The 17,699-nt window shown below is 48.8% G+C and overlaps 1 protein-coding gene across 1 annotated transcript in view; it reads left to right on the plus strand.

Annotated features, from left to right (window-relative positions):
• Window positions 1-1,433: 1,433 nt before the first annotated feature.
• Window positions 1,434-17,699, plus strand: part of B3GAT1 (beta-1,3-glucuronyltransferase 1) — a 38,586-nt gene continuing 22,320 nt past the window's right edge. Inside the window, exon 1 of the mRNA XM_009281291.1 lies at window positions 1,434-1,505. The gene's annotated coding sequence lies outside the window, so the exon portion shown is untranslated. The remainder of the gene's footprint in view (window positions 1,506-17,699) is intronic.

The raw sequence follows: 17,699 nt of genomic DNA on the forward strand, positions 1-17,699 counted from the left end.
CTCAGGACTGACTTTTAGCTCACGTTAAACTGTCCAGCTGTGAGTGTGGCATTCAGAGGCATACATACTGTGGTGTTCAGCCATCTCGGAGAAATCTGCTGCTAAGCATGAGTCAGCCTTGCCTGGGTTAACTATTAAAGGGCAGTATCAGGAGGTAAGATCTTTACTGTGCTCCCCAGCCCCTTCAAGCCCTGCGTCCTCCAGGTGGTCCCTATGAATGAAGGGAGTATCCCTAGGGTCCCGCTGCACCATTAGAGGTCACAGAAGTGTCCTGTCTGTCCACTGGGCTTGGTGCAATTGTCCCCAGATTAGGGGCAGCCCTAGTCACATCCAGAGCCTCCTTCCAGTGGGGGAAGCATGTTCCTGCGGTCCTTTGCCCAGTGCCAGGGCCCTTAGTCAGCTGCCAGGGTGGACGTGGGGGTACCTTGCTATTTGGGTAGGGATGGCTGAGTGGGGCCATGGAAAGACATGGTGCTAGACAGAAGAGGAGTTGCATGAGATCTAACAAGTCTTACCCACTGCTTGCAAAGCCCAAGTGGACTCAGCTGGGGAGCCATCAGTCTGGGCATGGAGGCATGCATGATGAGGAGTGGAGGGTGCTTCCACTAAAGTGCGCTTGCAGAAAGTGGAGCAGAGCTCAACCTGCCTTCCTGAGAGGCAGGAGGGGAACCTTGCTTTCCACCTAGCATATGGTCACTGCTTTCTCTCAGAGAGGTGCTGAGCCTCCTCACCAGCAAGACCCTTCCCTCACGCCCAGCCCTTCCTAGCCTCACACTTTCCATTTGCCTGCTGAGCTGGGAGAGCGTCTCCCCTAGCCTGTGGCTGCAAACTCAGTGGGTGATGCTGTGGAGTGAGGAGAGCAGGAACCAATTCCTTAAGGGGCCATCTCAGAGCCTTCCCTGGCTTTTCCTCCCGTCGCAGGGCGAAGTGCCCCTGCCTAAGTGGAATAAATTGGTACAGACCATTAGCAGCGCAGGTCCTCCTCTGGTGGGGGGGAGGGAAGGGGCTGTCGGCACTGCTCTGGATACAAAGCAGCCAGCCACGCTCTGGCTCCTTCCTCCCGCACCCTGTTGGCCTCCTCCTCCTCCTTCTCCTCCTCCTCCCTGTTTGCACGCTCCCTCCCTCTTTCACTCTCTTTCTTTCCCTTAACGCCACGCTGCAGAAAGGCAGACCTGGGGAACCGGAGGTCCACAGAGGCAGTGGAGGAGGAAGGAGCTCTCCAATGCTGTTTCTTTGCGAGTGAAACGGGGAGGCAGAAAGGCAATGAAGGAGTGTCTTGGTTGCTGCCTGGATTAAGAAAGAATACATTAAAAAAAAAAAAATCTGGACCCAACAAACGAGGAGAAAGGGAGGAGAGAAGGAGGAGGAGGTTGCTGGGGGGAGCCCACTCCAGTGGGTGAACAGCCGCTTTGAATCGTGCCTCTGTTCCCAGGGATTAAAGCGTGAATGGGAGCAGCTTCCCAGCCACGATGGAGAGAGAAGGCGGTTCAGGCTATGGGAATAAGGTAACTCTTGCCTCTTGCAGGCATTGCATGGCTGAGCTGAGCAGGACAGAGATCCTTTATGCACAGGGCTGGGTGTGTGTGTATGTGTGTATGCAGCGGGCAGGGAGTGGGAGGAAGCAGGAAAGACTCAAAGCGATTTTTCTACCCCTCCCAGTGTATTTAAAGAATGCAGAATGGGTCCCGGGGGCTGCAGTGCTGGAGATGACTTTGCCCCCCCTTTTTCAGGCTGCTTTGCCTGAGGACACCAGGCTGCTTTGCCTGGGGAAGGCTGAGTGGGTTATGGGGAAATATGCCCGTGTCTCTCCTGCAGGAGCGTTGTGCTCCCAGCCTTGCCCTCCCAGACCTGCACCTGCTCTGGGGCTCCTCTCATGGGCTTGCGTGCGGCTTTCGGGGAAGCTGCGTGGGCACTACAATGGCCCCGCGCCCTTCCAGCCCGCCGATGCATCTGTGCAGAAAGACGGGAGGGAGGTGAGCGGCGACTGAGAGAGTTGCTTTTCTCTTCCCTTGGTCATCCTCTGCCTTTTCTTTGCAACAGAAAGGGATGGGATTTAGGAGGAGGGGGAACTGAAATCCCTTTCATTCGTGCCAGCAGTGGTGAGAGCCAACTTTGAGGCTGCTTAAAGGGAAAAGCTTTCTGAGTGCTATCTTTTGGAGGAATAGGAGATGGCTGAACGATGCTTTGCCATCCGAGGAGTGATCTCTGTGTCGTGTTATGTTGTGGGAGTGGGTGGGGATGAAAAATAGTGGGTTTGGGGGAGAAAGTCCATGGTGATCAATGAAGCTGTCCACAAATGATGCTTTCCTTTTCCCTGCTGGGCCTCTCTCTGACTCAATTCCTGGGTCTCTGACCCTGAAAGTCCTAATTTCTCTCAGTCAGACCAGAAAGCGCAACTTCAAATAGTATTGGGAGGTGGCTTAGCCCAGATGTTTGGGAGAGCACTGAGGAGAACCTGATGTTTCCAGCTGTGGAGCCTATATCCAGTTAATCCCAGCAAGTAGAGGTCTTGGCTGGGCGTCCCTCACTATCTTTGGCAGGATCTTGCTGCTGCAATATCCATTTGTTCTGTGCTGTCCGTCAGATACCCCCTCCTCCCCTTGCCTTCGGGGGCTTCTTGATGGGTCTTGGCGTGGGGCTAGGAAGCATTTGCTTTGGTTACTTAGATAACGATGTGTCACAGAAGTGCCCACTTATGTGCACACAGTGCAGAAAGTCATGAGCCTCACTGTGCCATCAATTGACGTAAGAGCTTGTATACACATCTAAGGAGCTTATGGTTCAATGTTATGGACTGGAAGAGACTATGCAGTCTGTTGCATAGGTCTGTACGTACTTGTCTAAGTTGTTAGTGTCCCTGAACATCTACAGTGAGGTGTCACCAACTTGTGTAAATGAGTGAAGTTGGGTGTGTTTGTGCATGCACATAAATATGGAAGAAAGGCTCTGTAAATGTACAGTGGAGCTTCAAGCCATTCTTTTGTTTCGTGAGTAATCCTGGCTCATATGAGGAAATTTTCCTAACTCACCCAAGATGCATCTTGCTTGCCTTGTTCGTGTAATTAGTCCTTCTCTGTACACAGATCTCCAATGTGAATGAATTGACCAAGATTTAGCTAAAAGGTTACAGTGGTTGGGATTGCTTGGCTTACCTGACAGAGTTGGGATCAAAAAGGTGTGGGGAAAATGGAGGCACTCGGGAAAAGAGGGTAAAATATCTTCTTTCTGTATGTAGCACCCAACTCTGTTTTCTGTGTCAGCTTCAAAGCATTGAGGAATATGGAAGATGTTCTGGTGAAGGAATTGAATAATTAGACAGTGAAAAAGGGTATTTCTCCCAGGAGGGTTAATTCTGTGATAGGCGCCAAAGCTTTGGAAATGGCCAAAGCCAGCAGGACAGTGGATGCTACTAGAACGGGAAGGTAGCTGACCAAAAATTTTATCTTCCTGGTTGAATATGTATGGGTGTATGAAAGACAGAGGAAGAAAAATGAAATTGGTGATGTTGGCTCTGAGTACTTTCCCATTTCATGCAGCTGAGTTATAAATCCCTCCCTGCACCCCCCCTGTAGGCATTCCTAGTGAAACGCTGTCAGCTTCTCTGGCAGAGCACTGTGAACTTGGAGTCGTTAGCAACGCAGTAGCAGCTTTAATGAGAGCTGGCTCCCTCCAAGCTGGGCTGACCCGAGGAAGGTGCAGAAGAGGGGACCCAAATCCCATGTCATTTCAGTTCTCTAGGACAGGAAAGTAAGAGGGCATCCGTAAAGGTCTCCCTCCACATGCATGTGTCGGCAAGGAGGAGAGGGGGAGAGCTTTCCCACTTGTTAGTTGGCATCCAAAAGTTTCCTGACCCATCGAGGTGGCTCATAGTGGAGGGTGAATGCAAAGAGGGGATAGTGCCCCAACCCTAGGAAGGGACTGTCACCTTGTATGCGTCACAGGCCTGACATGGTGCCACTGGGGTCAGCGGTTCTATTCTCCTGTGGCTTTGTCCTCATCAGGGCAGTGTCTCACAGAGCTCCAGCCAACTACAGCAATGCCTGGGTTTGCTCTCCTTCCTCTCTCGAGCTGCAGTGTTGTTTTGCGTCTTTCTGGTTTTTGCTCTGCAATTGTGCACCTTCTGAGGCAAGAAGAGTAGCGAGTGCCTCCAGTGTGCAGAGCCCTGTCAGTTTTTAGCATGCTCACAAATGCTGCATCTTTCTGGCAAACAATTGCTGTAGCTGGGAGATCTGGCCTAAGCTGACCAAGAAATCTTCCAGTAACAAAATGTGAGCACACGCTCTCCCCTTGTGTGAAACTGGCTGCTCAGTGTCAAAATAATGCTTTCTGAAAGGAAAACAGCGCGTCTGCCCTTTTAATCTTTTCCAGCACCCTCATGTTGCAACAGCAGAAGCCTTGGGAAATGAAAAGAACTGTCTTTTAAGGGACACTAGGGCAAATGTTGCAATTCATTTTTTAGTGTTTCTTGGAGACCTGCCTTTTGCAATGCTTTTGTTCTCTCTTGCCCTTGTTCTATTTCTACAAGCTCAAAAAAAAGTTGCACAAAAGCAGTTTTTTCTTCTTCAAACAAAACCCAGTGGGCAGATTTGAATCCATAGGAAGACAGGATATGGTCCTTTCTTGCATCACTGTGCATTTTGTCTTGCAGGGATGAGCAGTGCCAGAGGCTGCCTGGCTTCCAGGGCTGCTTTTCATATGGGCTTACCAGCAAGATCTCTGACTTCTGGGGACGTGGCAGGCCTTGGTCAGCATCTTTCTCCGTGGGTGATGCCTTCTGTGGCTTTCTCGCCCTCCACTTCTTCTGCAGCCCTCCATTGCATGCAGTAGCTTTGAAAAGTTAGGTGGGCTGGAGCTGTAAGTCTTGTTTGGGGATATGGCTGGAGGTGCATTTGGTGTGGCTTCAACCCACCCGAAGGCAAAGCATCTTCTGGAAGCAATGTCATTGGAAGGGCCCTCTGCAGTGTATTTTTCATGGGTCTTTGTTCTCTGTAACATGTTGTCTTTTATGCTTTGCTTGTGGAGATCCTGAATCGGTTACCTGCCAGTGTTTTGCTTCTCTGATGGCAAGAGAAGTGATCTTTGCCAAGCACAAGGTCTGAAGAGTGAGGATAGATTCTCCCTTTTTCTCCTGTGAGCCCCAACTGTTTGTGTTTGGGTTGGCAAGTTGACATCAGGGCTGGATTCACCTTCAGAAGCTAATAAGGGCTTTGCTGAGTGGAGATCACAGGGTGTGGCCCATAATTAATCTTCATATCCTGATCTAGACACGTGGACCACCCCCAAGTGCTCTAAGTAATACAGCATATTAGTCACTATTGAATATATCCTCCTACATTTTTAATGGGAACTCCACGCCTCCAGGGAACTGAGGCACTGAGAGATTGAGGAAGTAATTGAGAACAATTCACTGTGCTAGGGAGCAGATCCCGGTCTCTTGCAGTGCTAATGGCTTTGTCCCACAAATTTAGCCAGTTTAATCCTCCTCCTGTTCTTGACCCTCTCCGTCTGTGGATATGTTAGTTGTACCAAGTGGCACTTTCCAAGGCATGCTGTTCACAGGCTCATAACCTTATGGGTACCTGTACTGTGCCTGGAGCACACTTGCACAGGCAGCTTTGCACAGCTATGTTTTCCATCCTGACCTGTGTATAGAAGTGTGGGTTCTTCCCCTTGTACAGCTGTGTGCAGATGCACACACACTCTGTGTTTCTGTCTGAGAAATGCCCTGTCCTGCCCGAGTACCACAGCCTTTAAACAATTTGCCAGCTGCAGTGGTACCTCAGAAATCCCTCCAGCTATCCTATCCATATGAGCCATGGGGAACACAATGTGATCTGCCTGGCAGCGACAGCAGAATAAATACGAAATGCTCAAGATCCCCCTCCTGCCTGGATCTGAGCTGTTTTCCTAAAGACGGGACAAGAGCTAAGTTTCTGTACAAGGCTTCCTGCGTTTCTTGTGCTGTTCTTTAAGAGCAGGTGATGTATTTATCTCTCAAAGGGTGTGTTAATGCATTGGTCACTGCTGGCCCAGCTCCAGCCTGTATGCTGCCCTGGAATGCTATTTTTGTTAGTTCCTGAGATGTGGTTTGATACTCCAGAGTCCTTGGTGCTGTGAACATCTAGTCTCTGCACCGGAGCTTGGCATGTAAGTAAACAGGATGGACAGAGAAAATACTGCATGCTTGGTTTTGATGGAAGGGTAGCCAAATGCTGACAAGGGAAAGGTGATTGGCCTGTGATCACGTAGGGAGTCCCCTGGCAAAGATACGGGAACCAGGAGAGGAAATTCTGCTAGTTAGAATGGGACAATCTTCAGAAAGGCATTAAAAAACCCCATCTCTGAAACCTCTGGGGAGGGGATTTACATCTTCACATCATGATTGAGAATTCTCTCTGTTCAGCTCCGGACTGTTGCAAAGACATGTGTGCACTGCAGAGCCCACAGAAAAGAGATGCCCGCTGATCCCCAAGTTCCTTCCACAGTGTCTGCTGGAGACTGGTTGTCCTCTCTGAAATAACAACAGCTGGTGCCCTGCTAATGTAATGTGGAAAGCAGAGTTCAGACTCTCTCCTTCCATTCCTGCCTTGTGCACTCTAGACCAGTGGGCCGGGTTGTCAGAAAAATTTGCCGTCTGGAAACCCTGTTAAAGCCCAGTGGATAGGGAATTGAAAGCTGTAGCTCAGAGAACAAAGTCTGCTTACCCCCCAGAAAGGTGAGAAACCCTTTGCTTAAGTGTACTGAAGTATACTGATGTCGGCTCGTGTAGGTTCAGCTATATAGTAAAGAGAAATGGGCATTTCCACGGTGCAGCTCATCCCATCTGAAGGCATTCATCTAAAACAGGCCAAATGAATTCTCCCTGTTGATTGCAGAAAGAATCTAGACAGTGAGCTCTGCTGTGGGGATCTACACCTGTGGCACTGCCGGCAGCAGGGGTGGGTGTATCCCACCCTGGGCCCCTGCGGGTGGGCACTGCAAAGCCAGCGCAGCTCTCATCTGACCTTTTGTGAGTGGGAATTCATCTGGAGCCAGATGTCCACAACTGCAGCTGTGGCACAAAGATCTCCTTCCGGCCGGCTGCAAGGCCTCACTCCTCCAGCCTTGTGAACGCCACGCATTTTGTTGTGTGGGTGGCAGAGCCCCAGTTTCTCCAGTGCCGCAGTTCGCTGTGGTTATGGGGGCCAGAGCTCGTGGAGAATGAGAGATGCTTCACTTTCTGACAGGAGAAAGGGGCATGGGATTTGTCTCAGCTGCCTTGCTGGATGTCATTCTTAAATGCCCTAGCACAGTTTCTTCCTCAGATTTGGCACCTGAAAGACAAAAGAAGGCTAATCCAGAAGAAATACCTTGACTCTGCCTCATCTTCCATTCAGCTGGAAAGAGACCAGGAGCAAAAGGATAGATGCTGAGGCTCTGCTCTGGATTTCATGAATGGATGAATGTAGAGACGCAAGCGGGGATTTTGAGGGGATTTGGAAGCCTGCTCCAGGATTTGTCTGGCACGCAAAGCATTTATAATACTTCCAGCATTATCATAACATAATGCCAGCGTGATTCGGGGCCCACTCCAGCTCTTAGTGAATAAAAAGCATAACTCCTATCACCATCAGTAGGAGAGGGATCCCACTTTTGATAAGTTGTAGTTTTGCATAGCCCATACTTTTCTCTTGTCCTGGTGGCACAAAGCGAGAGCTAAGATGCTTTTGTGGGCTGCTGTGAATGAGTGGGTCTGGTTGCATATGCGTGTGGGTGCTGAGCAAGCTGCATGAGTAACACTGCCTCGGAGCAGCACACCGTGGCCTCTTGCAGAGAAACGCAGCGTGACAGTGGAGTGGGTGCCTGGGTTACCTCCCCCGTGGGCTTGTCTATAAATACCACCTTGGTGCTGAAGCATTCTGGCTAAACTCCTTAGATTTTGTCCTTTGTTTTTCTATCTGTTTAGCAGCCTCTAAAGCTAAAGAAGAAATGTGTACCAACGCATTTCTCTTAACACAGGTGGACCTGTGAGGGCCAGGACTATACTTACTGGTGGCTGCATGGGAAAGTCCTTGGGGGAGTCCAGCTTCTCAGGGAATAAGCAAAAGCCAGCAAAGCGCTGGGGAGTGACATTGCTCTGGCCACACGGGACCAGACTAGATGATCTTCTATGATTATTCCATCTGAATCCCATGGACTGTGACACGGAGAGTAAACCTGGAGCTGTGCTGAGACACCGATGGCCCTGCAGTGCTTCTGACTAGTGCATCCAAGTGAGCTTTTTCCAGCTTCAGCCCATGTCTTCACCATCCAGCCACAAAAACGTAGTGCCACCCTTGTACTGATGCAACAGTCTTATGGTAGGAACTAGTACTGTGGGAACCACTGTCCCAAGGCCTTCAGCCCATCCCTGCACAGGAGAAGCACATCAGAGTGCTGTACCATTTTGGGGCGCTCCAGTGCAGGATTTTGGGGCCTTTTTTGCAGCCTGCACTGATGTGCTCTGCTCATTTTTAGAATGGCTGTGGATGCTCACAGTGCAACAAGAGATGCACTGAGCTTGCATGTTTCCTCCTGCCTCCTTCCCTCTGTGCCTGCCCAGCCAGCCTTGCCTGTCATCAGCAAAGGAGTAGCACTTCTGGAAGGATTTTCTGTATGCATAGATGAGGAGCAACGCTGAAAGAAGTCATTCATACTGTTTCATTGGGCGTAGGAGCTGTCGTCCAACCCAGGGCAGCTATTACACTGTCCTGAGCAGTCCAGCACTGCCACATTCAGATTCAGACTTGATGGAAGGGAAGCATAACTTTGCTGTTGTGTGTGAGCCACTGCATGCCTGCTGTAGCTAGATGCCTCCCTGCTACGTGAATAACTCTGCAGGGGCCTGTGACAATGTGCTAGATAAGTCACTGTCCTCCTGTGGGCACCACGTCATTTCCCATGCCCTCCTTGCCCTGCCATCCCTCTGTCCCTTTGGGGAACGGTAACTGCAAGCCCAAGGTAAAGGTTGGAGTTTGTGGAGTGTACAGGAGGTGAGCGATATTGTGCTGTAGCCATTAACGAGGTACATTAACCAGATGACGAGGGAGCGGCCTCACAGGGTTGTTAACTCCTGTCCCTCACCGTAACAAAGCTGTAAAACCCTCCAGAGGGATCAAAGCGAGAGCAGTACTGCAACTCTTCTCAGTTGAGTCCAGGTTGAGAAAAGAGCAGCTTCGCAGGAGGAATTTTGTTAGAGACTGGGTGCGGTACCTGGAACCTATTTTGGCTCATGAGTAAGTTGATATTTCTTCTGAATAATAGATGCACATGACGGTTGCTGAGAGGCAGATCTGTGAGTGGGCTGGGTCTCTGAAGGAGGGAGTGAGACATACAGAGTAAGCTGCAGTCCTGTTCTGAACAGGGAGCTTGCTGGATGCTGGAAGCCTGGCAGGACTGTGCAGGGATGACATTTGGATAGTAAACCTGCATGACTGAGGCAGAGAGAGTGCCTGTTTGGTCTTTTTGTGTCTCCTACGATCAGTATATTCCACTGCCCAGCTTAGGCTCCGGGACTGAGGAAGATAAATATTTGTAATGATACCATTTATCTGCCTCCATGAGGGGCTTGGTGTGAATGGGAGGAGAATGGTGCTGTGATTAAATGCTAGCACAGTTTATCGTGTGGGTCAGCAACCCGTGACGTGTGTCTGCCAGGGCAATTAGGCAGGTTTGGGACAGCACAAAGCAAGGCTGGACCCTGAGAGCTGTGGTGTTTTTTGGGAGGCAACGGCTGTGCTCAGATTAGCAGGATGCTTTAAGATGCTTCCTCACGCAGTGGTACTGAGAGGCAGCCTCTTGCTTCCTTGAGAGACAGCTTTCACCTGACTTTCTAATGGCACGTTTTGCTTCTAATTTGGGAGAGGGAAGTATAATCTGGCACAAGCTTGCCACCCTTGAAAGGCTGCCAGCCAGTTCATGGCACTCTCTGTCTGCGTGGTCCCTACAGCCTTGGTGAGATACAAGAATATTCTATCCTTCCCATCCTCAGCTCTTGCGGTAGCTGCGGGAATGCAATGCCCCAGGAGAGTCTGACTTCGGCTATGTTATGTGGGGTTGTATGGACGTTCAAAGGTTTATTCAGATGGGCTGTGATCCACTTGGATGAACAGCAGCTGGTTATGGAGATTAGAGCTACAGAAGTCGCTACTAATGAATAATTCTTTCAGTGTCTTTCTTATAATAGTGGCACATCCACAAGGTGTGACTCTAGCATATTCATTTTCAGAGAGTGTGCAGCTCCTGGAATGACCTTCTGTGAGTGTTTGGAAGTATTTGGTTCTGTTTGTCAGTTAGATGAGCATCATTTCTGGCATGATTTTTACCAGGAAAAAATTGCAAATGCTAAAATTGGGAGCATTGAAATGATTGGGTGGAATCTGAGTGGTAAGGGTGGGGGCCAGGACAACTCTACCTGTGTAGGAAGCTGTTGGCGTGCAAGTGAGGTGTCTGTACAGTGGTAGGCTCTTTGGGCAGCGGGAAGGATGCTGATAGATTTGTATGTGCTAGCTTGGCCTGAGCAGTGAGATTCAGGCGTGGCAGGAGATTGTGAAAAGAGACAGCGAAGCAATGTGATGGGAGTTCAACTCATTCTTGGGTGGCTCAGTTTGAAGTCACATCTACCTTAGACAGAGTTAGTTAGTCTAAGTTATTAGTTACTTTAGCTCTGAAATTCTCCAAGTGCAAGCAGCCAGTGTTCAGCCAAGAGTATTGAGAAGGGGGCCTGGCAGGCATAACTGTGAATAAAATTACTCTGAGATGAATCTCTTGGCAGCAAGGTGGAGCTGTCTGGATCCTGGAGGTGTAGATACTATCTCTGCCTCAAGCCTGGCAGACTAGCCTCAGGAAGAAGCAAAAATGGCAATAAAAGGTGCCTTTCTATAAATAAAGCCCAAAGGATGGTAGGAGGGGGAGCTACCAATTTCTGCCCTTTGTGGAGGAGTAACTGTCCATGGCATTGTGAGGATACTGGGATTATTGTCGCCGTAATCATGTGAAGAGGTACTGGGGTCAGGAAAACATTGCATGCCATAAACCTATTGCTGCTGAATGCTTTTGGGGTTTTGCACTAGCAGGACACGTGTGTGGAAGGGATGCTTTGACCTGTGGAGCAGGGGGACCTAAGCTGTCTCCCTGCCACTGCCCTGTCCCCTGGCTTTGGGGAATTTGACAGCTGTGAAGCCCCTGGTGGCAAAGGATTTGTTACAATCCTCTGAAGCTGTCACCCCACACATACAACTCCTTTCTTCCTCCAATTTATCTTTTAATAATGCTGCCAACATTATTTCTCATCGCTGTCTCGTGCACTCTGTGCTCTGCCTGGCAGTCCTTTTTGTCTCACCCAGGCATCTCATACCATAACACTAATAGGAAGAGACTCTGGCTGCTGAAGTTAATAACTTATCTGACAGCCTGAGTCATTCTTGTTACAGAGCAAATTGTAATCTATGCAGCAATCCAGGGCTGAGACCCCAGTCTGTGGGGGCAAAGGGGTTGTGGAGTAGGCGAGTGTTTGCATTCAGGTTGGGATCAGCACAGGCACTCCCCTGCTGCTAACACTATGGTGCACTTTCAGCTTGTAAATCTTAGGATGCTTCCCAAAGCAGTGTGACATCGGGTAGATGTGGGAATATGGAGGATCAGGGAGTCCAGGGAAACCTGTTCAAAAGGGAGCCTGCGGAGGAGGCAGAATGAAATGAGGTCTTCACTCTGTACTGAGAAAACCAACACATTGAGTGACTGAAAGAGGAAGTTCTTCTCTTTTTTGTCAACATGACAGCGACTTGGGGGAGCAAGTGTGCCAAGATGTCCTCACAGACGTGCCGCATCCCCCATTTTCATAGCCTGCATTCTGCATTTGTCAGGAAGCCCCAGTCCCTCAAGCTGCAAAAAGGCTTTAGGGCCACGTGCAGCACTGAGCCCTCCTGAGTCCAGGCAGCACTGATTTCTCCCTCTTTGTCTCAACCATCATTACTGCTCTGGCTCATTATCAACTGAGTCAAAGAGTATAGTAACTTGTTTTCAAAGATTAGTCATCTGCAGGAATGACATTTGAAAGACTGACAGTTCCAATCAAATGACAAGGGCTGCTCTTGTGCTTGAAGATACTTGTTTAATTAAAAAAAGGTAAAATCAACCTGACTAATTAAGTGTTGTACCTTGAGATACAGCCTAGGAAAGTACAGATGTGGTCCTAGTCACTTGAGGAAGATACCAGGTTGCCGTTGCATGGATTGGATAGGCCTGAGGGGAGTGTGATGGGTCTGTGCTGTAGCTCTGTTGATACTCTAACACTGTTCCCTTCTTGGGCAAGGGATGGCCTGCCTCTCTGTCCCTGCCATGCAAGGTTGGTGACAGTCGTAATAATAACGATGTAATTTGCCTGGTTGATTTGAGATGCACCGTAATTACTGCATGATTACAGTATTCTTAGAGCAGCCATTACAAAACCCTCCAGTTTCTCAGAGCTCCCCAAGGGCTTGTCTCGCTCCTCACCTTGCAAGTAAAACCCTGCAGGGGAGTCTGTCTGTCCATCAGCCATGTCTGCATCTCTCATCTCTCTCTCTGTCAGATTACATGTGCATGCTTTCAGTCACTTGTAGATCAGAGTTCCCTGGTGCTGAGACACTCTGCAGACCACAGGGAATACTTCCCTATGTCCCAACTAGTTTGGTGGCAGGATGGTGCTTGGCCGAGCAGGTCAAGCTTTTGCAAGTGATGAAGATGCTCTTGGAAATGGCAGGGGCTGGTGAGTGATACTGAGGAGCTTGGCAGCAGGGAGAGGCACTCGTAGGTGCCTGTCTTCCTGTGAGGGCTGCTTGTTCACTGCTTTTTTGAGTTGGGCTGTGAAACTGTTGGCTTAATTCTGTCTCCAGCTTTTGTTTGGCTTCTCTGTCTCTCATTCATATGAAGAAGATCTGGGCTGGGTTTGGCCCTTGGGTGATTCTAAAATTAGGAGAAATGACCTTCCCCAGGCATGCACACCAGGCCGTCAGATTGGTGTGAGTTGCGCTTTGCCAGCACCTCAGGCATCAGTGCTTGTGCCATTTCTGTATTTAGCCTGTGAGCTACTTGAGCCTTGTGATTCCTGTCCAAAAGTAGGCAGCTATTTTCATCTCACCTCTAGAGCAAGCTGAGGTGCAGGTGAGCCAAAACAACTAAGCCACGGGGGAAGCCAGAGTCAGAACCAGGCTTATATTGGAAGCTGGACAAACTGGTAGATTTAGCCCATGCTTTTCCCACTACGAGACAAACTAAGAGCCCAATCCCACCTCTGTGGGCAATGCTGGAATAGCGCTGGGTTTATTGGATTGGCATACGGGGGTTTTATGCTAGTAGAAGAAAAGAAATCATTCCCTTCTAAATGCCTCTCAAATGGAAGATGGGCCATGTTACTCTGACATGTCAAAGGCTCCCAGGCAGGCAAAAGCCTCTGTGTTCACTGTGGAGAAAGGAGGTGAGGGAAGAAGGATGAGTGCATCATGGGAAGCCCTGTGTGCTTCCTTTCAGCAGGCACAGTAGGGTTAGGAGACCCTGCCAAATTTTGGCAGTGACCAGAAATCGAAGGGAGGTAATTTTAAAATGACCTTCCTGTTTCCAATGAGAAGGTTGTGTAGGTTTGTGGCTGTGCTAATGGACTGCAGAACTGCAAGCGGCGATTGATTGTGTTGCAAGCTGCTGAATTACAGTTGGGTGTTTGCTTTATCATCCCGGATCCCCCCGCTTCCCTTTCCATGCTGTAGCATGAAAGAATCGATGTTAATCCTTCAGTCCCATTAGTGCCTTTTGCAGAGGTCACAGGCTGTTGGACTCTCTATGCCCTGTTTGACCACCCAGCACTGAGCAGGGCTTAGGATTTGAGCCTCATCTCTTTAAAGAAGCCATCTAATGGGGATGGGAGCTGGGGGGTTTCTCTGTAGGTTGGTGTAATGGTTTTGGCTATGATTTTTTGACCGACTGCTAAACAGGGAGCTGAGAGAGCTCTGAGTGCCATGCTGCATGTTTGCTAGATCTGTCCCACAAGGCCATGGGAGATAAAACCTGCGAGAAATACTTCTGTGACTCAGTGAATGGCCCTGTCCCTCCAAGCACTGCTGCTACGATATAAATATATTTCTGCAGCACTGGGGTATGCTATGATGCTGGAGGGTTTGTTGCTCGGGCAGCAGCCAACAAGGACTCTTGAACAGGCTGCTTGAGTAGGGTGCAGCAGCTAACCTGGGAACCCTGGCCCTGTTGCAGGCTTGTCTGCAGTGAAAAGGTAGTTTGCAATACAGCAGAAATTTATATGTGAATTTATAGCCCAGAAGCTCTTCAGCTCAAATTACCTGCATGGCTGCTCTTAATGCCTCTGAAATACAAAGCAACTAATTCCAGGCGTCCACAGCTGCCTCGTGAGCAGCACGTGTTGGAAGTGGCATTGTGGGAAGGAGTGCGGAGGAGACGCCATGTGTGAATTTGCAGCGTGCTAGGAGCACTCTGCCTCCCCTAAGCGGGAACAGCACCGTTGTGCTCCTATGGCAATGGATGCTCATCGCTGCCTGTCTGGAGCACCTCTCAGCCTGGACATGTGCACACTATCAAGCAACTCTGACAACAGCTCCTGCAAAGCAGTTTTTACTTCAGTGGCGTCTTCAGGGACTTGTGCTTACAACAGCTGGTGTTTTGAAAAGTAATGGAGAATTTGGATGCCTGCATATTTTTTTCCCCAGCCTTCAGAAAAACCCACCTTTAAGATACTTGATGTTTGCTATTGAAAAAAAGAAAAAATATGCTTTTGAAAACTAAATCCCTTTTTAAGGTGTTTAAGGTGCACAGTGGTGGCTTGCTGCAGTGGGAGAGGGCTAGCTTGCTCACTAGCTCTGCAAGGCTTCTTTTTTCCCCGTTTTTTATGCATTAGAATCAGGTTATTAATAACTCTTTTTAAATAGAGGAGGATTTATTTTTTTTCAGGGGTGAAAAAGGGAAGAGCTCAGTAATTAAAAGTAAGTGCTGATGGCTATGAAGCCAGGTCTCAGGTACGGAGCTGGTGAGCTGCTTTCCAGCTAATGCTGAAAGGTGTGTGCCATGTGCTGTGGGGCCTGACCTGCAGCTGAGCGGGGTGGAGGGCCCTGCTGCACTCCCTCGGCCTCATCTCCCTGGCGAGTCAAGAGGCAACAGTGTGTGGGAGGTGAGCAGTCTCATCTCCAGGTCTGGAATTGGGAACATATTGCAGAGCCAGCTGGGAGATAAAATTAGGGCTCGTGGCTTGCTGGGCACAGCTCTTCGTATTTGATGGTCATATTTGTGAACTTTCCCAGGTGCCAGTGTGATGGGAGGCAGCCCCCAGCATATCCCACCAGCCCGGGGTTCTCAGATGCACCCATGGAATCCCACGCCCTGCATTTAGGCAGTATAGAAAAGCCTGGGACTTCTCTCAGCCACTAACAACAAAAGCTGTGAACTGTGTGGTGGTGAGATAATCTTACTACAGCATTAGCAAGCGTCGCAGTCTTTCTTCTGACAGCCATGTCCGTTCTTTCATCACCCAGCTATGTTACGCATGTTCAACTTGTTAGGCTTCCTTGGGTAGAGGGAGAAAGGCAAGTCCACAGGGAGCCTGGTGTTAGCTTGACATGTTTGGCTCAATGATTCAGTCTTGCAGATCCTGAAACAGTGGCCTTCACTGGCCTGCTGGTTGGAAAGGTGAGGCTTGGTTGTTATGGCCTGCCGCCTCTCTTACATGAGGAATCACGCGGAAGCACGTGTCTTCAAACCCTTTGGACAAAGCGTATGCAAACCCTATTATGGAGCTGTGGAATTTAGTCCAATCATGTTGAAATTGGGTCATCCTTTGTTAGTGTCACTTTTTAAAATCTATGGAAGTCAGCGGTGCGCAAAATATTCAGTGCAATGCAGACCACGGAGGTGGAAATAGAGAGTCTGGAAATATGTCTGTCTCCAACAATGTTGACAGTGTCTTAGATGAGCAAAAGGGATAACTCAAGGTATCGTCGTGTCACCAGTTCGAGAAGACTTGATGGAGAAGCCCTTAAGTGAGCTAATTGTTGGAGCACTCTTTTCCCAGCATTCATTCAGCGCTCACCCACAAGCAACCTTAAAGAAAGTCAAACAGCTTTTCATGGGTCAAACAGCATTTCCCCTAAGAAAACAACTCCCGGTTGTCTTTCTATTTTGGAAGTGGGTTGTAAGTGAAATGGCTTTTTGTCTCGATGGAGATGCTTTTTAAAAACCATGTGTGAAGTGCAGCCCTTTATCAAGAAGTATTGGGTGCTGTAAATGCTTTCTCATCCAGGACCTGAGTCAACCCACAGCTTTCCTGGCTTGAGAGGGAGTCTGGACCAAGCATTGCCAATCCTGACTGATAGACCGGTGCATCCTCTGAAAGCAGTAAGGGCAGCGCTGCCTCTACGACAGACAGGATTTCCTGTGTGGCCAGGCCGAGCCTGATGAGATTCTCCCAGGCACCAAGGATCCACATCAGCCTTGCCACTTTCTGTTGCCAAGTGCATGACACATTTTTTGCTTCTGCCTTGCTTATCACAAGAAGATTTCAAAGCCCAGGTTCAACCCTCTTCAAAAGCACTGTAATAAAAGGATACTTGCCCCTTCCAAGGCATTCCCCTATGTGTCTTTGGAGCAACAAGGAAAGGAAGTGCAGTGACCGTAGCTAAGGATCTTCGAGAAATCCCGGACAGCACTTGGGCACTGTGATGATGATTGCAGTGTAAGAACCTGTACAAGAAAGCAAACACATTTAGGACAATGCATTAAATCTTTTAAGGATTTAACAGATCTGCCTTGCTGTTGGAAGCAGTGAAATCTTGGGACTAGGCAGTGTAGTCAGCATAAGAGCAGTGCCATCACATCTCCTGTCCTGTTTCTAGCTCTGGCCACCTCTACTGGTGTCTGCAGAGTTGGAGCAGCATGGGGGGAAGATTAATCTGGAGAAGAGAAAGTTTCTGATGCTTGTTAAAATTTGGCTGAAGCTCCAAAACTCAAGGGTTTATATGTTTGCCAAACTGGTGGGTGGTTCATTCTAATTCTGGATATGCAGTTTATTCACATACACAACTAATCCTTTTTTGAATCCTGTTAAGTTCTTGTTCTTCTTAGTATCCTGTGGCAAGAAGTTACAGAAGCTAATTGTGCTTGTGTTGAGCTCCCTTGATCCACTTTGCTCATGCTTGCTTTAAATTTTAAGTGTTGTTCTGAGAAGCTTGGTTAATACTATTTTTCTCTGTGAGATAATCTGTGTTCTTGATCCCATTTGTTGCAACAGGGCTCAGGGGCTCAGGACTGGAAGGGGAGAGTAGGTCAGGTTTTGCTTCAACTGTTGCAAGGTTGGGGAAATTCTGCAATCTCTATGCCTCAGTTTCTCTAACAGCTTGGAAAACACGAGGAGTGGCCCCTGTGTATGTAGCCAAGGCAAGTGTAGTGACAGAACTAGGGTTTGCAGGTGAAGCTGGACAACAGTATCGAGTGGAAAAACAGCCTCCTAAAATCCAAGCTTCTTTTCCAGGCTTTTCCAATATTTCTGAATTTTCTGGGTTTTGTGCTTAAAAAAAAAAAGAAAGAAAGAAAAAAGGAAGAACACATTATTTCTCTATTTTTGGCCACAGGAATTATTTTAATTTTTTAAAAGAAGGAAACAAATGCTGGATGAAGAGGTGATGCAAACC

The sequence above is a fragment of the Aptenodytes forsteri genome, unplaced genomic scaffold (genome assembly GCF_000699145.1).
Source record: "Aptenodytes forsteri isolate BGI_AS27 unplaced genomic scaffold, ASM69914v1 Scaffold324, whole genome shotgun sequence".
Lineage (NCBI taxonomy): Eukaryota > Metazoa > Chordata > Aves > Sphenisciformes > Spheniscidae > Aptenodytes > Aptenodytes forsteri.